The following is a 26,088-nucleotide window of genomic DNA, read 5'->3' on the forward strand; positions in this document are numbered from 1 at the left end:
TATTCACTCAGGATTTTTTGCAACATTATTGGAGTCCATGTTTTGAAACTAATTAAATAAAACTAAAGAAGAGAACTATAAAAACATTTGCAGCTATTTTTGTAATATTCAGTATGATTATTATAACAAGTGATAACATGACTTATGCTTTTGGAGGTAGTAGTTTTCTCCTTTTGTCATTAGCTGCAATTTTTTTATAGCAATTTTTCCACAAAATTGGCCGAAAATTCAAGGATTTTGGGAGATTCCGCGAGATCCTGGAGGGACTGATTTATACACTTCTTATGTATCATATCAGTGTTTGTAAAATGACGTAGTATATGAGCTGACTTTGTCATCAGGAGATGGAGGGGATGGAAGATGGCATGTCACCTAGGTGAGACGCCTGTCAAGCTGATGGCAGGCGCCGCAGTGGTCTGCTGCAAAAAACGGCAAGACCAATATACAACAAAACCAGTTGTGATTTGGGGGGTCATTGCTGTGTTTCTAGAGGCTTTATAGGTACCGAACATGGGTGTTTTTTAGTGATCCACCACCGGGTTTCCTTGTGCCCCAAAACCAGGTATTTTAAGCCAAAACATGATCTTTTCCTAACCACAATCAAGTGTTTTTTGTGCCTAAACCTAACCGTGAGTTAACCACAGTGTTGTTAAAATGTAAAGGTTCAAAGCATCCTCTACATAGCAAAGCAGCAGGCCACTGAAGAACACTGTTCAAGTACAAGTTCAAGTTCAAATAACCCCCCCCCCCATGTTTTCTGTGGCTGTTTAGGCACCAAAAGTGGCTAGTGAATAGGTTGGGTGAACGCATGAACACATTCAATGATACTCAGAGAGCAAAATACACAAATAATGACATTTTTGCCATTTAGATGGAGCTTCAACACCACATCCCAAATTTATCTTAGCTGAAAAGAATCTCTATATCTGTTGCTTTTAGTATTTTTTCCCTACACCTACATGTTTAACACCCGTGGTTTAATATAAACAAATATAACCTTTGGAGGTTAAATGTTTCCTGTGAAATGCAGGAAATCAGTGGGGTTTTTTTTTTTGTTTGTTTTTTTCTCACCTTAGTGCTCCTTATAGAGGTTGTTTTTCAGACACCATTGTCCAACATTGTCCTGATTGCTTTTATGTGGGAGTAGATTGCTTTTTAATTATTCAGATCACAGCATTCTAAGTAGGGTTGGGTCGGTTCTCGGTAATACCAATTCGGTTCGGTACTCCGTCTTGGACCGGGTTTTTTTTTTTTTTTTTTTTGAGGCCGACCAGGCCGCATACTTGGGCGGAACGTAGGCGGAGCGGACTCCGTGGAGGTCCACCCGGTAAAAGCAGACGTCCGCAAGCCCTGTGCGCTCAAAGCACGACCGTGCAGACTCCGCTCCGCGCACCAGTGTCACACAAGACTGCTCGGCATGTATTTTTCACATCACGGGGATTTTTTACAGACATTTTTACAGGAAACTACAACATGGAAGTGCGCTCGACTCCGCTTATAGTACGCCCGAGTCTGTGAGCACCTGTGTCTGCCTCTCCGCCAAGCGCACAGCAAGCAGGAGAGAGAGGGGGGTGGGGCGGGGACTGAGCTAGGGGGTGCGAGTGCGAGTGCGCATGCGCCGAGGCCTCTACTGTAGCCTGGGGAGTCGATAATGGCAGACAATTTAGTCTCGAAGAAATCAAACAATGCGCCACTATGGCAACACTTTGGCTTTGAGCCAGACGAAGGAGGCAACCCTTGTTTGCACTGATTGAGTAAGCTGCAAAATGTATTTGTAAGGAATAAAAGAAACAACTTGTTACTGTCACTCTGTTGTCCTATGGTCGTTTTTTATTTTAAAGGAGTCAACTGCGCCCCCAAGTGGCAAAAATCTGGTATTACCAACTTGATGCGGTTTTTCACAAAAACTGGACCGTTTTTTTTTTTTTTCTCATACCGACCCAACCCTACTTCTAAGTAATAAATATGTCTGTGCATACTGTATATGACCTGCTGTGCTTGGTGGTGTTTACATGACAAAGCCTGACAAAGATCTCTGAAAATGTTACCACTATATTTATTGGGAACTGTTAGTATAGATGTGGATCTGCCATCTGATTTCTGCCTACAGTACTCAAATACCATCCATCCATGCATCCATCCATTCATGCATCCATCCATGCATCCATCCATGCATGCATCCATCCATCCATCATGGAAAATCCCAGGTAACTCTGTCCCCGGCCACATCCTTGAGCACTCCTTCGTCCTTATATTGAAGGGGATCTAGATCTCCAGTTGGTTTATTGAAAAAGGTAATGTTATCCTCTTTACTACCTTTGTGAGAAGGGCAGATCACAGAAGATGGTTAATGCTGGTGAGTGTTTGAAGTTGTTATTGCATAATCTCTACAGCATTTGACAGCTGAAGTTATAGAATGGAAACAGGCTATAGTGCATTTCAAGTATTTTCTGTTGTTGTGTTTTACCAAAAGGCCATCACAGCAAAACAATGTGACACTGTCCAAATACTTTTGGATTGCACTGTAATTATCATCTTGCACAGTTTGTCTCCATCAGCATGAACTGACCATTACGTAACCTGTCAGATTGTCCTTGAAGCAAGACAGAAAACCATAATTACTTACTTATTACATATTCATGGATAAAAGCATTAGTTAACCGCCCCCTGCTGAGCACGTGGCAGGAGCATTGATCAGTGAAGCTGATGACCAAAGCAAGAAAAAAAAAAAAAAAAAAAAAAAAAAAAAACTATTTAAAAAGAAACCCGATTTGTTTCCCAGACATGCTGCTATTGTCGATGGATAAATTAATAGCCAGGCGGAGGGGAGCGCTCTCGGGGGCTGTCTGGCCTGTAAACAACACTTTAATAGCACAATCAATCTTTAATACCACAATCAGCTCTTTAATAAATAACGTTGCTATGAATCGACACTTTGAGATCCAGCAGGAGGCTTGGCCTGCAGGTAGCATTGAATTTAAGGTAGGAGGAGAGATGAAGGAGAGGTAAACAGGAGGTGAAAGAAAGAAAGGCTAAAGAGGAGAAAAAGTGAAGAGCTGGGAGGAAGATTAAAAAGCTGAGAGAATAGGAGGGAAAGGAGATGAAAGGACTGAAAAAGAAAAAAAAGAAAGGAGACAAAAAATGATGTTGAAAGGAGATAAAGAGAGGAAACTTGGGGAGGAAGAGGTGACAGGTTAAATAGGTAAATGGAGAAAAGGGGGGGAAAATGAAGATAAAGCGAAGGTTAAAAGGAAGGGGGAAATTAAGTCAAACAGATTGTGGAGAAAAGCAGCAGAGCAATGAGATAAAAAGGAAAAGGGGAATCATTAGACAAATGTTTTTAGCAAGCAGAAACAACCCTAAAACCTCAAATGAACTAATATATTAATAACTTGCATTTTTATTTAATGAATCAGCAGGAGGTCGAAGGCCTCAGGTACTGTAGGAGAGGAGGGAAACAAGGAGGGGAGAGGAATGAGAAGAATCAAGGATAAAAGATGAAAAGAAAGGAATGACAGGAAACAAAGAGAAGAAAAGAAAGGGGAGAGGAGCAAAGGAGAGAAAAGACAGAAAGAGAAGAAGAAGATTCAGAAGGAGAGAAAAATGTCGAAAAATGAGTAAAGAAGCTAAACAAAGCAGGAGTGTGGGTGAAAAGATTGAGGGATGAAAGGATGACGTAAAGGAGGGAAGTTGAGACAAGCAAAAGGATGCTAAAGCCGGGTGGCGATAAAGAGAAGGATGAATGAAAACGAAGACATGGAGAGAGAATTAAAATGACAAAAAGAGGGAGAAGAAAATCCTAAATCGCCGGAATCAAGTTGTTATTATGATGAAGGGATGTGGAAGAAAAACCAATCACAGCTGGCCTTCTCCCAACTCGGTGGAGAAGAGAGAAATTGCTATCCCCTCGAGAAACATCAATTTTGTCTGCCCACACACACACACACACACACAGACAATGCACACTCTGATGGGCTACACCTTCACATGGCTGGAGAGAGCTTTACCATCAGAAAGGTTTTTTGCAGCACAGGCCAAAGACGCATCTTAGCGGGTAATTGCACATTGAAATTGCTGCAACAGCAGGCTGGGGTCAAAACACACAAACATTCACACACACTCAGGCATATTTGAAGTGTTTGGTGAGTACTCAGCAGTTTCATTGGCTTGTGTTTATTTCTGTCGATACAGTGCTGTCTGCATAAATTGACCACTGGGCAGCCTTGTTTTTATTACTTCATAAATGGACTGCAGCCTCCCACAGGATATGTGTGGATGTGGTCAGAGGCCACAGATTGGAGCTGATGCTTGCGCTGCTTTATTGCCTCTGTATCGTACTGTGTACGGATGAATGTACATTTCTGTGTGTCTGTATGTGCGTGTTGGTTTACAGTTTCTAAAGTGTTGCACCCTTAGCTGTATTCACAGCGTCTCATCTTCTCCCTGAAGTTTTCAGTGCTGTTTGGAGCGGCGGGTATCGACTGGGATTTCAGCGGCTCATCTCTAACCGCTTCCTCTGGGGAAAACGGGAGCAGCGAGCAACGGGAAGAGCAAGGCTCACCTTATATGCCCCTTAAAGAATAGGGGAAATTGATCTTTTAGTGAGCTTCCTCCTGAGACATTCACACAGACTAAAACATACACATACACCTGTTCTGCACAAATGGAGAAATTGCAGGGGTGTATCAGGTGTAATGAAGGGCTGAATAGGCTGGTTAACCTTGGTATCATCAGGAAACACAAGTGGTTCTCTCATATAGTAACTGTGGTTGGTTGTATTTAGAACATGCATAGTGTGAATGTCTGAATTTAAAATAGCTGCTTGCATCTGAACAAAAATAAATAAACTACAGTTTATGTCCAAAGTCAGGTAAGCTTAATCCAAGGTCAGATCGAATGTAATGTAGACATATATGTACATATATACGTTAATTTGTAACAGATATGTTTCAACTTAACATTCCAACAATGCTGTGGTTAAGGTGCGGTTAGGTTTAGGTACAAAAACCTGTTGGTAATGGTTAGGAAAATATCATATTTTGGCTAAAAATACCCGTTTTGGGGGCACAATCACCGTTGAAAAGCCACAGGAAACACTGCGACAGGCTGCTACAAAAAAACAATGTTTTTCAATATCAAAAAACATTGTTGATATTTTGCTGCACAACACCCACATTTGGTGCCTAAAAAGCCGCTGGAAACAGCAATGACTCGCTAAAACACAACTGGTTTTGTTGTTTGTTGGTCTTGAACAGTGGTCTGCAGTCTGGCAGGCATCTTGCCGAGGTGTCAGGTCATCCACCATCCCCTCTACCTTTAGATGACAAAGTCTGCTCATATATTATGTCACTTCGAAAACATTGATATGATACATATGAAATGTACAAATGTGATGTATTTGTGGTTTGCAAAAGCTTACAAAGCCAACATTTTCTCCTGCGACTGGGCTGTCTGTCCTCTGTAATGTCATCCAGTGTCCTGCTACTTTCTTGTTTGTTTGCATCTTTTGATTTATTGTTCATGTAAAGAAAGCCTACACCTGGGTTTGATCTGTGTTTGCTCATTATTTTTGAGCTGTCATCTCATCTGTCCTTTGGGTTCAGGGTTAACTTTAAAAGCACACTGCACTGGGCCTGAGTATAAGACGACCTTCTATTTTCCAACACCTGTTTTTGGAAATAGGAAATTTGGATTAGCATTGAAAAACTTGTGTCAGACTAGTCCTGTAGGGAAGGTTTCCTTGAGATACTATTTGTCCAAAAATAAGATAGTGATTGAAGCCTTCTCTGCTAAAAAAGCGAAACATGTCGTATTATGTATATCCCACATTCAGTGTAACACAAGGTAGTAACACAAGTCTAAGAAATACTACGAGCCAAGAAGCCTCTGAGATGTCTAGAAAATAAAGCTGGAGACAAAGTCTTTTTTCATAGTTACAATATTACACCAGTAATTCATGGTGAAGTCCCTGTTCTGTTAGGAGGCGCTTCCAACTCATTTTCAGCTGTCAAGAATTTATTTCCCCTGTAACACGTTACAAGAGCTGTCAGAAACAAACTGTAAAAGACTCTTTATAGATGAGCATAAAGAAACTGGCTGGCCTAGCAGAATTAGGTCTACAAACAACCCGTAATGCAACACTCCCTAAATGGCACAGGCTCACTTTGAAATGCAGGCTCGACACTGTTTTGGCTGGTGTGAATATGTAAATGTGTGCTCTGCAAATATAACACAGCCCCCACTTTTTTTTGCGCTTCTCTCAGAGGGCTCGGCCTAAACCCAGGGATCAGCCATCAGCTCTGTCTGTCACGCTGCCTCCGGCTCCACCTAATCACTGGAACTCTGCTGAGCCACTGTAGCCCTGGGCCAGACTACGTTGCACTGCTCCACTGTCACTGACTCTGGGTTTGTGTGTGTGTGTGTGTGTGCGTGTGTGTGTGTTTGGTGGTGGTGGTGGTGGTGGTGGTGGGGGGGGGGGGGGGTTCCTGAGTATTCACACCTGTATAACTTTAAGTGTCTATATGCTGAGTGTTTCTTTGCTCAAATGTTTGAGACTGTGTCTGTAAATATGTGTATGCGTGTGTGTTTATGTGTGTGTACGCTGCGTATGTGGAACATTTTCAAATTAATCAATGTGGCTGCTTTTGAGTGAAATTCATGTGGGAGAGTGTGTTCTGTGTGTGCCCCTTTGTATGTGTGTGTGCGTAACACTGATGTTAATCTTAGCGTAGGTGAATAGATGAGGCATCTATTGATTTAGATATTGAATCATCACAGGCTGCATGTAGTGTGCTAATAAATGCATGTTTTCTCACATTTGCTGCACTGCAAACACTCTTCCTCAGCCTCGCAGGAACAGCAGGAAGCAGAGGGGGTAAAAAACAAAAAACAAAAAACACAATTGTTGGACCAAAACTCCTCTCATCTGTCTCTCAGTTTAATTCAATTTCATTCTATTCAATTCAAGTGCAGCTTTGTGGTAAAAATGGAAGCCATCCAATATTGCTAATGCATCCTAACACATGAAATAAACCTTAGAAACACATTTTCTGGCTAAGTGTTTCTGTTCCTTTTTGGATCTGAACATGGGGGAGGGCTGTGTATTTTGTAACACACCTGATTCTGTAACTGTGATCGTGTGTCATCCCTGCTGGCTTTGCTGTCTGGTGTATGTGGGAAATATCCGGGCAGGACATGATGAGTTTCATAAATAGTAACATATCAGTGATCTAAAGAGACAGCAAAGTAGGAGGGACTTATGATTAATAATTAGAGAATGAACAGAAAAGATAAACTCAAAGCAGCAGACTGGTTAGTGTGACATGATTCTTAGCTCGACATTGTCAGACCTAAAAGCAAATGTGAATTAGTCGGAACCTCTCGGGTAATTAAGGGGTTATAAACATGTAACACAGTGCTAAGTGACCGGTGACCACATCCTCCCTGTGTAGATGCATAATTACAGCACATTAGGATGGCTGAGCGACTGAATACTATACAGACTACAGCACAGAGATGAGCTGGTATTGTAAACTTTTGCCAGATCCTGTTATAAGTAAAACAAATACATCTTTCCTCCTGAGAAAAGCTCTCTATGCAGTTAACTGTTCTTCTTTAAAGGCACTATGTGTAACAATTTCAGTTGTTCTTTGAGACAAACAAATTTTACAGTCAAAAGTGTGTCCTAGCACATGTGTATTTACCTCCATCAGCACATCTAAGTATGTCCGTAAGCTCCAAAATTCTCATTTACATATACATTGCGACCGGTGTCTCATCATGTACGTGCGCCATCTTGAAAATACAGGTACGTACAGGGACATACTTGAGAAATACGGAATCGCCTTTCGCGTTTTCACTTGTCGGTTTCCGCCTACAGGTAGAGTGACGAAAAGCAGCAGCAAGCAGGCTAGTCACAAGTGCCAGTGCATTTGAAAAAAGGCAAAAACGCAACATGACTGGCGATTTAAAAAAACGAGGGTCGACATCAGGGTAGCCTTTCCCAGGTGGAGAGAGCTGCTGAAGGAGAATCACAGCTAACAGCGGCTAACAGCTGTTAGCGACCAGCGCCGCTAACAGCTGTTAGCCGTTGTTAGCGCTGTTAGTGCTGTTAGCGGTGCTGGTAGCTAACAGCTGTTAGTGACGCAGTGTTGCGAGGAGAGGGATGAGGTGTGTGAGGTTGAGCCACTTGTCAGTTGTCAAAAGACAAGACGTGATTGGTTTGTTTCGATTTACACCCGCCCCAACAGTCCTACATTGTAAACACAGCCAGCATGGTGAGGAGGGGGTTTGTCAACTTGCGTCGCTTGTGTCTGTGTAGGAGCCTGAATGAATACACCATGACGTATCTGATGACGTGGTTTCATCAATGTTATCATAGCTTTTTGGTACACAGCAGCTACCGTTGTTGCAATACGCGTTTGAAACAGTGAGGCGCTAGAGTGCACTACCCGTTTTAATTTAATTCCAACACAGTGCCCGTTTAATGAAACTATACTGTCCAGTTTGTTCAATACTGATGTGATAAGAGCTTCAATTCAAAAGTATCTGGGGTGCGCTTGTTGTTGACAATCCGGGACACCGTGTTAACATACGTTGTGTCTTTTTAAAATACAATTCAGTTTTCACAGGAAATGTATAGTTCGTGCTTGTTAGATGCATTCCCTTTTTTCAAAATAAAGTTACAGTGTCTGTAATACACTCATATTTACATTGATTTTCCTGTGCGACAAAAGCATGTGTTTAGGTTTAGAAAAAAAACATCATAGTTTGGCTCAACATTCATGCAGGAAGCAAACACTGGCCTCCTGGGTAAAGGTGTGGTGTTTGTGGACCTGTCCACCACCTCGCCTGCTCGACCTAGAGGGACTTTCCAGCTCCTTAAATTATGTTGTTGTCCGCTGCTTTTCCCTTGGATGCCACTGACTACCATTACAGAATAATGTAAATGGCCGCATATCATGCTGACATCAAAGGATAGCTTTTTTGGTGTCTGACACTGGAAGTCACTGACCAAGCCTCAGTGTCTGGCAAATTTGGAGTGAGACTGGGTTGCTTCAGGTGGCGTTACAAACTGATGTTTCATACCGCCATTAAAGGATGCCTGTATTTGTCAGTGTCTAATGTGAAAATCACTGACTAAGCAGCAGTATTTGACAACTTTGGAGTAAGACCAGATTGGTATAGTGACTGTAATAACTGCAGGAAATTTATTTAAAATTAGAGATTTGATCAGAGATTTTTTTTTCTGGCAAATTCAGTGTTTTTTTCACCCTGATGCTCAGCACTTGTTGCTCTTTGGCTGTTTAAAATGTATACTTTTCTAAAGCAGGACAAGGCTGTTTAGTAGAGTGAAGGCTTTGTGAATTTAGCTGTGTGATCAGGTCTTCACTGTGCCCTTATCCTGAGAGTTTTTTTTTAAGGTAATATTTTGAATAATAATCTAAACTTTAAAAAAAACTATTTCATTTAGTTTTCTTCACAGCAATGAACGAAATGCTGAGATATAGTCCTACTGTATATTTTATTAAAGACTTTTTTTACACACCTTACAATCCAGAAGCCGCCGATCTTTGGCCACCACTTTGTGAGGGTCAAACCCCCATATTTGGAACTGGTGGTCTTAAACAGATAAATGGGTATAATTAGCAGGACATGTCTGAGGCTGCTAGAACTCCATCCAATGTGGAAGGGAATCATACACATGTGCCAGATGAAATAAATGGTAAATTTATTTTCAAGTTTTTTTATACTCATGTCGTGAATGTTACTTAACACAGAGACACTCCAGTCTCCAGAATAATGTCATAATACAACAGGTTTTTGTCATTATACAACAGGCCATCAGTGTTCAATATTTTAGCTTCTTTAAAGAATCATGTTATGCTCATGTTTGGCAGATTGCTCTAAAAACCATAATACCCATGAGCCTCAGCCACCTCTGCTATGGAGAAGGAGCCAGTCAGAGAAAAGAATCAGAGTTGGAGGATATTCATAATGTTTTGTTGTTGCAGTTGAGAACAGAACACAGTGCTGTTATGGAATTTATCAAAAATGACCCAGAATCTTAAAATGAATTAATTTAAGATGCAGATTACTTTTTTTTTCAGTTCGTGGAAAAAGCATCTTCTACTTCTGCTTTGTGTGAGTGGGGAGCGTAGCACAATTTCAAGATTTCATCTGCAGCAAACAGCATTGACAAGGAATTACAACAACTGGAGGAGATCAGAAGGCAGGATGGTGTCTTCATATAATGTATTAAAATGAAAAAAATTTATTTGTCAGATTAAATTATATGAAATAAATTGTGGTTAAATGTAATCATGTGGGTTGGCATGGTGATGCAGTGGTTAGCACTGATGCATCACAGCAAGAGCGTTCGAATTGGCCGGCCAGGTCCCTTCTCTGTGGAGCTTGCATGTTCTCCCCATGTTGGTATGCACTTATCTACAACTTAATTTTTCCTTTGATGTGACCAGAGCATACTGTGGAGTTTTAGTCTGAATCAACAGCCTTTTTCCACAAGATGCACAAACACATTGTTACATACACAGACACATGACCATGCATTTAGAAACACAAAGCAGACCCACACACCTTCAGTAGTATTTAAAATATACACATCTAAAGAGGGTCATAATGAACTAATATTGTGTATAGGCATCCTGTAAAAATCATCTTATACAGAGAAAACCTGTTCCCCTCCCAGCAGAGGAGAGCTGGTTGGTCTTTGGCTGTCTGGACAAATAATAAAACTGTTATATTCTGCTGTCCTCTATGTGCACTGGACTAATGGGAACTTGGAGGTGACAGTGTACATACACAATGTAAAGAGAACAGTAGTTGTGTCAGTCGAGACCCAACAACACATTTTTGCCAAGGGGCCCTGTTACTAATCTGGCCATGACCACTGGCACAATCTGCTGTGAGACTGAGGGTTTAAAGATCTCTGTGTTTCCTCAATGGAGCATGTTAAGTCACTTTTACACCTGTATTTCGTGTTCACTCTGGCTTTTTGGGAACAAACCAAGAGGAGTACACATGAAGCAGGCCTGTACTCATGCACTGTTTGTACAGCTTTCTGTAAAAGTAATGCACCCAAATCCATACATATCCCACGTAATGATGACCCAGTAACTCACGTATTTTGGAAGGCTGCAATCATGTGACCAATGCACTGACAAAAGAAAGGAAGGAAGCGGTCCTCAGTGGCCTAGTCAAGAGGCAGGTTAGGATGGTGGATGGGTCACAAAACACAGGACTTTCTCCCAGAGACCAGTGTTTGGAATCATGAACTTTGAGTGAACTATGAGTCATGTTTGTTTTCTTCAACCTAACAACATTAACGTTAATTTACAATTCAAGTTTTTACGACACTTTATGATTATGACATTACTTTATGTTAAGTACGTAACGTCATTCTTATGGCGATAATTAATAGGATATCTGTATCTATATATTTGAGTGTGCATTTTCATAGCATGTCATATGAACCATTGTACAAGGATATGTTGCATGAAGTCATACAGACTCAGTGACTGAACAGTTTTGGTGATGTCATCCTGCATCATCAGGCCATCATCAAGCCCAATACCAGTGACTGACAGGACGTCATGCTGCACTTTAACTTTTATTAATGTTGTTGTTTTTTTCTTTCATTTTTTTTATTCAATCACAAAATGTTCACAATGAAATAACTGATTATGAGCATAATTGGTATTATCAGACTGAGAATCAATCAATAAGAGACAGGTAACGACAGGATTAAAACGTGGCATCCTGTAAAGCGATATATCATGAGGTATACACTTTTTAATGAACTTTACAAACTGCCAAAGCACACAGAGAATAGAAGCTCTGTAGGCCACGGTTTGAAGAAAGTCACAATATTTTAACTCTTGTTCTATTAACACAGGCAAAGCCCTCTACTGGACTCTATGGGTAATTCTCTCCTTCAGTCATTAGCATGCATTAGCCCACTGAAATTTACATAAAGGACAGTCAGGAATTGTCTACTTGAACATGTGTGGACCCCACAGTATATAAGGCAGCACACACTGATTAACCAGTGTCTGTATAAATATCTTTAAGGGGAACTGTTGACAACAATAAGATGCAATATTAACTCACAGAATTTGCTACTGTTTACAAGTTAGTGACAGGCTTAAAGAGTTTCCAGTGGCTCTTGTTTTTGCTTATTATCAGACATGACATCATAGAGAAAGACTTGAGACCATCAATAAACAGTTAACGGTCACTGGAAAAACAAACACCAATAGTTGTCTTTTATTAAAAAGCCTGCATTTAGACGTTGATTCAGCGGTGAGATATAGGCTGTTGTCCTTCATAAATAAGTATGGAACATGACTTATTGTGTTTTTAAATGCTATGGTGACCAAGGTGAGAAAACACAGTTATAAATCAATTAAGGACTAAAGGCTCAAGGGCAGTGACAGCAGGAACGAGAGCAAATCGATAAAGGAGAGATGGTAAACACAAAGGCTTTCCATCTCACTGCCTCACTGTCTCACTTCAACTCTTCAATAGTTCCAGTCTGAAGACTCTGTTTTCTGGATTTGGGAGAAAGACTTCCTCACACTTATTGATTGGTCTCTTTTCAACCACAAACCACAACAATATGAATTCTTGTAGAAACCATCTGAGATTCTTAGAAAAGGAAAATGAGACAATACATAAATTAATGTTTTGACCATCCATGTTTATAGAGCATCCTCAGGACACAAACGTAAGTATTCTGAGCCAATATTACAAAGTACAGGAAATGCTGTATGGTGGGCTACCACTATTAACCTATGTCTACCATCATTCCAATATGCCAGGACCTACATTTCAAGGAAAGCAGAAAGACTGGGATCCGACAAGTCATTGACAATGAGTTAAATGCTGTTATCAAACACAATGGTATTCCTACAGTCTTGAGCAGTCATACAAAACTGAGCCCAAACAATTTTTAGAGTCTGGAAACATTTTTTGGAAGATATGCTTGCTGGCAATTTTGGTTATGCTTACTTTTAGTCAGTGAATCCAAGTAATGCAATCCTGGTGCAAATCACTGTAGCAAACGTAGGAACTTGGATAGAGGAAACCTCACACACCTCATCCCTCTCCTCGCATTACTGCGCTGCTAACAGCTGTTAGTGGCCAGCGGCACTACTGCCGCATAACAAAGTCCCACTCTTTGAGCATAATCCAGGATCATGTATTATGCAGCATTACGGGAGACGGAATCCTCGTCGCCAAGAAAGTGCAAAAGGGAATCAAAAAGGCAGTGTGACCGGCGAATTAAAAAAACAAGGGTCAGCATCGGGGTAGCCTTTCCCAGGTAGAGAGAGCTGCTGACGGAGAATGGTAATGCAATCACAGGCCAGCGCCGCTGTTGGCTGTTAGCCGCTGTTAGCGGCTAGTCGCTAACAGCCTCATCCCTCTCCTTGCATCACTGCGCCGCTGTTAGCTGTTAGCCGCTGTTAGCCGCTGTTAGCGCTGGCCTGTGATTGTATTACCTTGAAGTGGGAAACTGCTGTCCATTTCCTGTTCTCTACCAACAGCTAATGGTGAATTCTTTTAACCATGACCATGATCATTCCCTGACCTTAATCAAGTGCTTTTTATCATACTGACTATGAGTCAGTGAGTGGGCACTTCTTACCTGCCATACTTGCTATCTTCTCAGCTCACTCAGTAGTTTTCCACTCACCCCACCTCACCACCACAGCTACCTGCCAGCATATCACCTGTTCACACATTTCCTGCTCCAGCCGGTCCACCACACCCACCTCATCACCTCACCCACTCACCACCCTTGTGGCTTCTAACTCCTTGCCACTATAAAGACTCCTGTTTCACAGACTCTCGCTGCCAGATTGTTCTTTGCCATCCTATGCAAGACTCTGCAGCGTTTATTCCCGGACTGCTTACTCATTACCGACCCCGCCTGCCTCTGACTCTCCTGTTTTGTCTGCTACCTGATAAATCACTCAACCTTCTGTCCCCAACCAAGAACTCTGCTTCACCTTCCTGGTTTCTGTTCGCCTGTTCCCTGTGGCTGTTTGGAGAGACCATCACCGAGCCCTCCATTGTGAGTTTACCTGTTCATCTGCCTGTGGATTTTTGTGCTGTGGATTGCTTTGCTTTGTGGCTGCACATTCTGCCTTTCTGTGTGTGCCGCGGATTCCACTTGTCATTGCTGCTGACAAGACCCTCTCTGTCTCCAGTCGGCTTTGCACAGGTGTGTCAGCTTCTGCTGTGAGTACTTCTGGTTTTGGATTCCCTTCTCATCTGACATTGACTTCTGCTTGCTTCCTCATGGTACCATTGCACACAGTTGAATTGTATGCTGTGTGTGTCCAGCATGCACCAGTAACTCAACTGTTTTCAGGATTGGAGTTCTGCACCGAGGGCTTTGAACTGAACCAGCTTCTCAGAAAACCCCTACCCCATCAGAAAGCACTCATATGTGTCGTTCTGGAGAGCAAGTACGAATGACTTAGTTTTGTCATTTCATTTAGATGACTTGTTAGCCCATTCTGTTGGCCTGGGGTGGGCTGAAGGCAGACGTGCGCTAACTCTATGATACATGGCCAACCACATCTTTCAACTGCTAGGCTGGAACTTCATCAATGTCATCACATGCAAAAGGTTTATCTCCTCTGTCCTGTGGGGCTACCAGTTAAGTTAGACATAAACTGTCACACTGTCTGCAGATATATGCAGCTGAAATACCCCACAAACCACAAGCCAAATTTTTCACTGAATTTTACTTTAATTCAAAAACAGCTCGTTTCAGTGTGGGTTATGTTTGACTTGTCATGTCACTGAGGTGCAATGCAGAAGAAGAAGAAAAAAGATTTCTCAGCCTCAAACAGCAACACAACTCAAAGTGACTGAGCTTCACAAGGCACATTTCAAACAAATGTCGGTGCTGCATTTCAGCTCAATATGTCTGCATGTAGGGTCATACCAGTCAATGTACAACCAAAAACAGATTTAACCAAGATGCATGTTAAAGTGCTGGCACACTGCTTTCAACATTCAGTGTCTGGGGACACGTGGGGATGCCACAGGCACAAAGAAAGATACAGATACAAAGAAAGAGGTTAGATTAAATGAACTTTTAATCAGTGTTGAGGGAAAGCTGTAAATAGTGAACATCTATAATACAGGGTAGCCTGTGGCGAAGACAGATAGATACAGAGAGACAGAGAGAGCAAGTGAGACAGAGAGGAGGAATAACCTCTGCCTCTTCTGTCTCATCCACTTTACCCTCCTACATTAATCAGGCCTGGTCGGGGGGGGGGGGGGTTTAGGGTTCACTCTGAGCCTGAGGGGGTTTGAGAGGTGGCCTCTTGAGATCGAAAGGTCAACAGTCCAAAGGCCTGCTATGGCAGGGGAAATCAGCCAAAGCTGTTCTGTCTCAGTAAATAGTTTGGAGGTGCCCCTGAGCAAGGTGCTTAACCCCTGTCTGTGCCAGTGGATCTGCCCGGTGAGGAGCTGGGAACCGGGGTTTGATGGGGCAGTGTTACCTTTCCCCTCCCCCTCCAGCTGCTACATTACACCTGTCAGGCATTTAGCAGACACTCTTATCCAGAGTGACTTACACTTAGTGCCTGGTAGGAAAATAAACCTGCATTCATAAAAGGATTATATTGGAAAATCATAGGGCTTCTCTCGCTCAGCACCCTGTGGACAGACGCAGGTACAAGCTAGTATAATGTATGTAAGTTTGTTTTGATATATTGATTATTATCGATTTTGTGTTCCAGAGTCCACATTCAGCTTTTCAGGCTGAGATAAAAATAACCAATCCATTCCTTTATGTAAAGGGTAAATGGCTTTATATGTTTGCCAATTCTTAGATAAAGCACAATTAATAAAAAAACAAAAAAACTCTCAGTTAATGTTACATTAAGATCTTGCACTTTTTATACTGAGCTAAAAAAAAAAAATAGCACCAGGTTCTGTTTACCATATTTGGGCAACTCAACTGGGTAGTCGCACAGTCTTACCTCAGTAAATTAGAGACCCATTGTATTGTCACGTTTGTGCCATTCAACAAAAATAGAATTATTCGGGGGTTTACAACATGATATTGGGTAAGACGTTTTCTTACCTCAACTTTGAGTGTCACTCAAAGAACAAGAACAACTTTCCGCCAGTCAATTTCCATTTTTTCTTCCCTTTCAGAAATCGACATTTTTTTTTACGACATTTCCACCCAGTGGATATAATTACCATTACACGCTCTAATCAATTAGAGGACTTAAGGACAAACAGCCAAATTGGGTTTTGCTGTGTTTTTAGTACAGCAATTTGATCACAATAAATAAATAAATAAATAAAAAATGTTAACCATGTGGTTACAATGCCTGTGTAGTATGTTCTCAATATGTACCTAAATCTGTGTAACATAAGTAATACTTCTCAAGTAAGTCTTGGGGTAGACTCAATATTTCCAGTTTATATTATGCTTACGTGGTGCATATTCCAAAAATAAAAGCTGTGTTGAGTATGACAGAATGTCCATGCATTATTGTGCAAAATGTAGACTCAGTGGTAAAAGACTTACTTCTAATCTTTAAGACTATTATTATTTCATACAGAAACATTTATTATTATTTTTTCTCTTCAGCAACAGTGAATAAATGTCTACATATTTAGTAATTACTTCTCTTTATAGTTGCTGTCTTTGACTAGGTTTACATGTGCAAAATATACCAGTTTTTGCCCTTTTTCTGAAAAAGACCATATTCCTACTAAGCTGCTTACATGGCTCATAAAGAGAATATTCCAATAATATTCCTGTTCACATTCATATTCAAATTAATATGCCCTAACATGTTCACGTCAAAATCAGAAAAGACGAACAGATGGAGCTACTTGACATCTTGCTGGTACCAAAATAGGGCTTTTTTTTTGTCCCATGTGAACGCAGCCTCCCTCTGTCATCCTTTTTAACACCTTGAAAAGGTCGGCGTTGCAATGTTTGCACACATCCAAAAACCTAATAATAATAATGATGATAATAATAATACTAATAATGATAATAACAACATCAAGTATAATCATAATAATCATAATAATAACAACTTTATTTATATTCCACCTTTTAAAACAGAGTTTCAAGTAGAAACGTAAACATAATGATTCCTACTGGCAGGATTTGCCATTCCTATGCAGGATTCAAAATACCTACACACTCAAAAAAGGATTCACTGAAAACATTGCATGCTTTTGTGTCAGTGCCACTGTTTGTAATTGTTTCTCTCTGATATCAGCCTCATTATTTACTGTTTACTTTCCAACAGCTGTATCAGAGCTGTAACATTTCCTGCTTCTGTGGCTTCATATTAAAAGCTTCAACAACAGGATTGCTTTAATACGAATGAGCAGCAGGAAATTTGATGTATTAGTCTCTGAAGTTAGTGCTGACTGCCACTGATCACTAAAACTGCATCTACAAAACATGAAAATTGTTATTTTTGTCAACAAATCAGTAACATATTGCAGGGAGTAATGGGACAAGCAGAGGCAGCAGCAGTGAGCTGTTAGATAAAGAGCTGCAGGCAGCAGTTTGTAATAACCTGCACACCGCCAACTCACCATGTTGGTAACCTACTCCCTTTACTATGACATACCGTTGTGTGGCATATTACTTGGGCCATGTGCACAGCATGAGATCAGATTGCAGTTGCTCACAGCAAGATTAGAAAGGAAGAGTTATTACCCTTCTTTTTTTATTAAAACAATTTGACTCAACAGATCCTCTCAGACCACAGTGTATTTGGCTACACTGTAAAAAGATATTTAAAGACCTGTTGTCTGTTGCATTTCTGACAGTGATTAGCTGCTTAAGTGTTTGCTTTCCTCAGTGGTTGATATGTGTGGTTTAAAATGTATTCTGGGACCTGTAGTAGTAGAAGTAGCAAATGACAAATGAAGCTAATGCAGAAGTGCTAAAAACTGCAGTTCTTCTAATGGCCACTTGAGGCTGGTTCCAGAAGCCAGTCAATCCCCATTGACCCATGATGAAATGCCCAAATTAACAGTAGAAATGTTAACAGCCTGGTACAAAAAAACGAGTTTCGTCTCTCAAGCTAATTTCTCCATTCCTGACAGCTGCCCTAGGGGTAAAGTTTTACATCAATCATGTGTTTAAATGTTATTCAGGTTTTAAGTTATGAAGCTCTAGTGAAAGTTCAGTCAGGAAGACAATTTCATTCTCAGACTGTAAGATTTCTTTCTCACTCTGCCATTCACTCCTGCACTCATCCTCAATCACTATCTCTTGGTGTCACTGGTCTGTAAATTGAGTCATCAGCAATTTTGCAGCTGATTCAGAATCAACCAATAGCACAGTGACACACCCTCTCCGTCAGCCTATCATCTTACTGCTCCTCATTTTAAATATCGTTCTTTCTCTGCCATTGCTCTTTCTTGCTGCAGTTGTACGCGTTAACCACCTTCCCATCAGCGCCTAGTTTTCTCTGATTTATCAGCCTCATACACCTCAGTGTCAGCAGCCACCGCCACCACCAGTGTCTGGACTCCATGGGGGAATTGATCTTGCTGCCGCTCAGATGTCCTTCAATCACAAAATATCTCCCTCTGGTGTCCAAGTGCCGAAGACTTCTGTTAAATCTTGGTCAGCACAAATCATTTGTGAACCTGTAACCTCGTGTTCGGTATCAAATATCATCATACTTCATTCTTCGGTCTCTCCTGTTCCAAAGACATGCAGGTTAGGTTAACTGGTGACTCTACATTGCCCGTAGGTGTGAATGTGAGAGTAAATGGTTGTCTGTAATAGTGTGTCAATCTGTCCAGGTTGTTCCCTGCCTCCTACCCAATGTCAGCTGGTATATACACCAGCCCCTCGTGACCATGTTCCACTATAAGTGGTCTCGAAAATTAATGTATGAGAAGGAACCAGCAGAACCCATACTGAGGAAAGTCAGCAAAGTTTTTGTCCCACAGCCCCTAACATGCTACAATAACAAACAATAAATGAATATATAAAACCTCATAAAGAATTCAGGTCACCTCTTCATGTTATCTTCATAGAAGTAGCTTACAAAGATATTGGGACTGGGTTGAGTCATAATTTCATCATCCATGTTTAAAATTCAAAGAGCTTTGTGAAATGAGAAAAATACTGTCTTGTAAATTATTTTCAGCTGTCTATATGACAGCATCATGCTCTATTGAATTGGTTAAGCTCTGTGTCCAACAGTAACTTCACAGCTCTGGCTTCCCTTTCATATTATTTTGAAAGAAAATGCCTGAATGTCATATTTGCCCCGTAGGGAAAGAGTATAATAAAACAACATCCAAAGACAACTCCTGACTGAGAAACTCAAGGATAGATAAAGTGAACACTTCTAAAAACTATTTCATGTATACCATATTTTTTATCTTCCTTTTCAGAGGAAAGTAGGCCACTGAAAGTGTCTCTGATAGAGTGTAGGGTCGTTGCACTTTCCACAGACATATCACAGTGTTTGTGTTATGGACATGTCCCTATTTGTGGCTTGTCTGTATGCATGGCAATACATAAAAGCACCATGGTGACCAAAGCGAGGCTTCAGCTGAGCAGCATTTGGACTGTGCTAAGATTCTAAGAAATTATTATTATCATTACTGCCTGCAGGATATTTTCTGGCATCTACATATGTCAAATAAAGATGTCTCAATGTGCATTCCTGGCCTGTCAGTCATGTCAGTCACTCTGCTTATTCAGTAGATTTCCACTCAACCCACCTTTTTGCCACTCCTGCCTGCTTGCCAATCACATGTCCACACTCTTCCCACTCCTGCAGGTTCACCACGCCCACCTCATCAAGGCAGACTCTTGTTTCCATTTTCTTATTCATACCTATGCAAGACTTTCCAGCGTGTGTTCCTGGACTGCTTCCTCATTGCCAACATTGCCTGCCTCTGACTCTCCTGCTTCGTCTGCTCCCTTGTAAACCACTCAGCCTTCTGTCCTCAACCAAGAGTTTTGCTTCTACGTTCCTGGTTAGGGTTAGGGTTAGGTTACCGTTTGCCTGTTTCAAGTGGCTGTGTGGAGAGACTGCCAGTCTGCACTGCAGCTCTACATTGTGAGTTTATCTGTTCAGCTGCCTGGAATTTCCTGTGCTGTGGATTACCTTGCTGTGTAGCTACACATTCTGCCTTTGTGTATGTACTGCAGAATCCATTTATCATCACCACTGGTTCCTAGATTCCTCACTGGTTCCAGCCAGCCTCCAGCTGCTGCACACAGGTGTGTCAGCTTTCTTTGTGTGTTCTCTTGCTATTGGATCCTCTGATTGTCTGATGTCACCTCCTCTCTGCTCCCTCATAGTTCAGATTTGAAGTGTTTGCTGTTTGCATGCATTCAGGGGATGCCAGTGACTCACCGGCTCTTTGGTCCGGTGAGCTACACTGAAAGAATTGGACTAAACGTGTGTCTCAGACTGAACCGAGCCAAGAAACTGACTTTCACTGTTGTTTCACCTGCCTGCTCATTCTGTGTTTGACTAGCAGTATATTAAAGGTCATTACAAACTATCCTGTCTGCTGATGGTGCTGCTACTGGGTTCAAACCACACTCATGACAAAAGAAGACTACAAGCAGGATAAGCACACAGTAAACATACAGTTACACTACCTCAAACTGCTGTGACTGCATGGAATTGAATGAAAAGTGTGTCCTGTACCTGCCTAATCTCCTGAAGAAAATATCGGCATTGTATGTTTCTGCACACCTGAAATGCATTACATCTGCACGTGTCATACATGTCATATTGACATTTCTATAATGACATAGTATATAAGCTGAGGTTGGCATTGGGAGGTGCAGTGGATGGTGGATGCTGTGTCCTGTTGGTGTGTGTCCAAGCTGCAGACTGGTCGAGACCACCAAACAAGAAAACCATTGAAAAAGGGGTCCCCTGCACATCATCCAAAAGCATGTGGCCAAATCAGGTCAAGGAGAGAGACATTCCAAGGAAGAAGAAAGGACTGGAGCAAACAATTTGCAGCCTTTAACAGTGCAAAGATAGAAACAGGGTTCCCCACACAACATCCAATAGCACATCGCCAAATCAGGTGCTATAATTTGATCAGTGTGTTCCAGTCACTTCTTCTTCCTTGAAATGATAAAAATGGTTTGGTTTTTAGTGAGACATTGCTGTGTTTCCAGCAGCTTTTTAGCCACCAAACATGGGTGTTTCTTATGGAACCCATTGCTGTGTTTCCAGCAAGAAGAGTGCAATGAAAATCTGTTGCTTTTTAAAAGAGACATTGCAGTGTTTCCTACAGGGATTGTGCCAACAAAACTGGATGTTTTACACACTATAACAAAGTGGTTTTTGTGCCAGAATCTACCCACACATTAACTAGTGTTGCTGAAACATAAAGAAACATAAAGTTACAATGTATCCAAAACATTACTAGAAAAGTGCACTCAGTAGAGTGCAGATCTCCTCCACGTGGCCACCCAAGGTGATTGCTGCCACTGTAGAATTTTTTTTTATAGCCTTATCCCAGCAGAAGTACTACTACACATTTTAGAAGCTAATATAAATACCAGGCTCATCTATTTTGGAAGGAGCCGGGACACGTTGCACGGAGCAGATCGAGTTTTCCTGCTGCAGGCACTGTATGTGAAATATAGATACAAATTAATTATGGAGATTGAATGTAGTTTTAACAACTTAAAATAACTAAACTTGGTCAAAAATCTTTCATCCATGTCATTAATAACTTGACTTTTAACAATATTAAATTTGTTTTAAGGTTACAGCAAAGCAAAGCAGGAAATAACAAGAAACATAATTAAATCTGCCAATGAAAAGAAACCTACTGCCTGACCTATGATAGAAGCATGAATATCAAGGAAAAATTACCAAATCAAAAATCCCAGAATTGGGCAGGCTGAGCTGCACCCTGTGGAAGTGTCCCTCCCAGCTCCCTTTCAGTTAAGATGGCAGAGAAGCTGACAAAAATGGGGACTGATTCATCCGGTCTCATGCCTAACTTTAGAGGATCCTAGCATATCAGGTATGGAATTAATCTGCAGATGTTCCAATTCAAAATAAAACAAAATTTTTCTATGGATGTAATTTTTTGAGACAAAGGCCAAAATGCGTCCTGCATCAGATGGACAGGTTTGCTGTTTTTAGCCGAGATATACTTGCAGCCCCTATCTCCCTGTTAATTTTTACATTTTTTTCTGGCAACTGGGCTGCCTGTACAGACTCTTCAAGGAGCAGTGGTGCAAATATAAGGGCCTCATTTTGCTCTGATGTCACACAGAGCAGCAACTAGAAAGAGACTTGGCATACTAGGGCTGACCTGAGCAGCAACTGGGTTTTCAAGATAAGCTCTTGGGCTGAGGACAGGGGCGTTAGTTTGCTAATGCCAGCTGGTTGGCGATGCTTGGTTTTGGCTAGGCTGTCTCAACATAGCAGCCGGTTCACAACTTTCTCATTTACAGCTAATTAATTCATTAAAATATGTTTCTGAGAACGTGAGGCAAGAAATAAGCAATGTCGTAACAGAATCCTGGTTCATGTTCTATCAGTGCTACCTAGTTTGACCACGGTACACGGGCAGTGAGTGACATGACTGACAGCTGCGACAAACCTCCTCGACTCTGATTGGTTGTTTGTGTTCAGGTGTGTTGAATTCTTGCAAATGCCAATAGAAGCATTACGAGGAGAGAGAGGAACCTGATTTTAATTTTATTTCTTTACTTATTGCACAGACTATTTGTCTCATATACTTCTGGGTAAATATAGTGATAGTTTCATCGGATAGAACATAAAAGTTGTCATAAAAGTTACCAACTATAGCTTTAATTGCTAACATTAGCAATATCCTCCACATTAACTCACACACACAAACACAACTAATTGACCAGTATTCGCTTAATCTTTAAATTTGCTGAGTCCAATTAAGTTTGTTTTCACTGTTGAGGTGTTAATGTGACACTTTATGTGAACCACAACCATTAATTCTCATCATTCTCATTTTCATCATTAAATGCTGTTGTTAAAGCTGCAGTAGGTAGAAAGCCTGAAAACGGTTGATTTTTGAGTCTCATCTGAGTTAGGTTTCATTCGTCTCCGCCCTGAGCCCCTCCTACCAGATGAGCACGCAAGTATTTTATCCTACTTGGTTCTATTTCTCCCTCTCTGGGAGCCTCGGCTCTCCCTCACCGCGCAGCAGCCCTCCCCATCCCTCCCTCACAGCCCCGCACACATACCCCCTCGGCTCAGCTCTCCCTCTCCACGGAGAGCCCTCGGCTCCGCTTCCACGACCGACACTCGCGCCCTCTGGCCGGGCCCGGCCCCACCTCACCCTTCCCCTCCCTCCGGGGCTCCGGGGCTCCGGGGAACTGAGTTCTGTCTTCCTTTTTTGGGTTGTTTAGCCGTGTAGGCAGTTGTAACCAATGCTGGAATAGCTATTTTACCTGGTGCACTGTGCACTGCACTGCCATTGCCGCTTGCTCTCCCCTTCTGCCGGCGGCACGGGAACGCGCATATGCAGTAGAACAGCCAATAGGAACGCAGTGGTCTGAGCTGGCCTTTGATTGGCTGATGCACATCGGCACAATACTGATTCTTTAGAGGCTGAACACAGAGCCATGGTGAGGTGCAGAAACCTATTGTTTGTCTCAGACCACTTGATTTACATTATGCTTAGAGGATATTATAAAATTTTTACTCAGTTATACCAAAACAATGTTGCCTACTGGAGCTTTAAGTAAACTGGTTGGTTGGTCAGTTGGTTATTAGCATAGCGTCACATTCTCCTTCCTGCCTGTGACTCAAAGCCTGCAAAAATGCACAGTTTCCATTAGTACACACACACACACACACACACTTATCCATTATCCACAACACTTACCTATTCACCTGTTACATCCACACATCCATCACAGACACAGTGTAAACACTCACACATTCCTGGTCCATCTATTCCAGCCACACCTCCACCCACCCCTCCACTCTCCTCACCTAATGTTCTCACCACCTTCTTCCCAGCTGATAGCATCTCTGTCTCTTGCAGAGGAAAATGTCTCCCTCGCTGCTTCCTTATCACAGGAACAATGCGGCAGAGTGCAATGACACGGCCGCCTTATCAGCAGCACAGTACACAAAAGCCAACACAATACCACACATCGGCGCACAAACTTGTAATACGGCTCATTCAGCTCTGCCGAATCAAACTACTTGCACAATGCTGCCTCACAGGGATGTATTGATGATTGTATCCTACTTAGGGTTTTATTTGTGTGACTACTGTCTGTCATTGCGCCACAGAATGAGGCACTCAACCCTCAGAGGTAAACTATAAAATCAACACAGCCTTTACACGAGAGACAGTGGATTCAGCATTCCGGCTTCTGTGATGCTTATTGGTGAACACATAAAACTGATGTGTTAAATGATGACATTGGTTTTTCTCCACTCCCTGTAGAATCAAGGAGCAAGGTCTTCTCAAGTGTGAAGCAACATTGAGCAGCTGTAAAGGCAGATATCCATCTCACAACACTCAGGATTTGTAGACACAGTGTGTACCCAAATCAGGAGCAGATTCATGCCAACCAGAGTGAAATACAACCCCAGGAAAGGTTACATTTTTAAACCTGATTCATCAGAATCAGGTTTGTTTGTCACATACATTATTCAGCATGCATAGAAGTTAAAATACTGTTCCCCACAGATCAGGGTGTGATATTTGAAAAATACATGCTATACCTTACTTAAACATTTCTGCATTTCAAGCGGGGATGGTGCCCCCAAAAACAGGTATCATAAGCCAAAACACAATCTTTCCTGAATCATAACCAAGTGCTTTTTGTGCCTAAACCCAACAATATGTGTTGTTGAAATGTGAAGAAATGTAAAATTTAAAGATATCTTCTACATGATAATGTATAAACTAACGTGTTGGTGGTTTGCTGAAATGTACAATACCAAAATTTAGAGGAGAGGAGAGGAGAGGAGAGGGGAGAGGAAAGAGAAGAGAAGAGAAGAGAAGAGAAGAGAAGAGAAGAGAAGAGAAGAGAAGAGAAGAGAAGAGAAGAGGGATATGGAGGGATTAGCAGGAGGGGCGAGGCGACTTGGATCCAAACTAAAGGTCAGCGTGGATCAAACACTGATCCTCAACCCTCTGTGTACTGTTGCCAACCTGCCACATCATGTGTTTGCTTGTTTGTTTGTGTGTGTGTGTGTGTGTGTGTGGTCTGCAGTCCTCTCTGGAAATCCCTTTGCTTTGGCTTTAAATGGGATAGGTCAACTGTTGCAACCCACACACACATGAACACACGCTCATGTAACCGCAGTGTGTCGTGGCTCATTAGCAGCGGTAACACCATGAGTCTCTCATCCCCTCACGCTCCCTCGGTTCCCTCTCTTATCAGCTTCTCTTCACATTAATTGGTCGTTTGAAGGCAGAACAACATTAGTCACAACAGGGACATGAAGTAAGCTGCAGCTTCATAGCATTATGTTTTTAACAGACAAAATTGGGTTATTTATTTTTTTATTACATGTGAGTTGATTTTATGGAATAGCAAAACAAAAACTCTGATACTTACTCCGATGATTAAAGTGTTTTCTGAAAGGACTTGTTACTCCAGTCACAGTGAATTGGGGCTGTGAGGTTGTCAAAGCAACAGTGAATCACTCACAATGCTCTCTATTCATACCGCGTCTCACTTTACCTCAGAAATCAGTACAGAAATCAGCAGAGGTGGGACACTGTCACTGTTTAACAAGCCATGTAGTATAAGTCCTCAGTAGTAACACTAGTCCAAGGTCAGAACTGATGAGTCATTTGACCTTTAAGTCCAAACTTTGGGGAAAGAGGCTACAACTGTAGCTGTCACTATGTCTTCATTGTACGTTTTGGGTTTCCAAACAAGACAAATGCTCATACAGGTCGTCATCACTCAGCATTACTTGCATAGAACAATCCAGAACCTAGTGATAGGTGAATGAATCTTTCTGAATGACTGTTTTATGAGTGTCTGATGTTTCAGTGCTTGTGAATCTCTGACTTTTTCATTTGGGTACTGCT

Source organism: Epinephelus lanceolatus, chromosome 4, assembly GCF_041903045.1.
Source record: "Epinephelus lanceolatus isolate andai-2023 chromosome 4, ASM4190304v1, whole genome shotgun sequence".
In the NCBI taxonomy this organism is placed as follows: Eukaryota; Metazoa; Chordata; class Actinopteri; order Perciformes; family Serranidae; genus Epinephelus; species Epinephelus lanceolatus.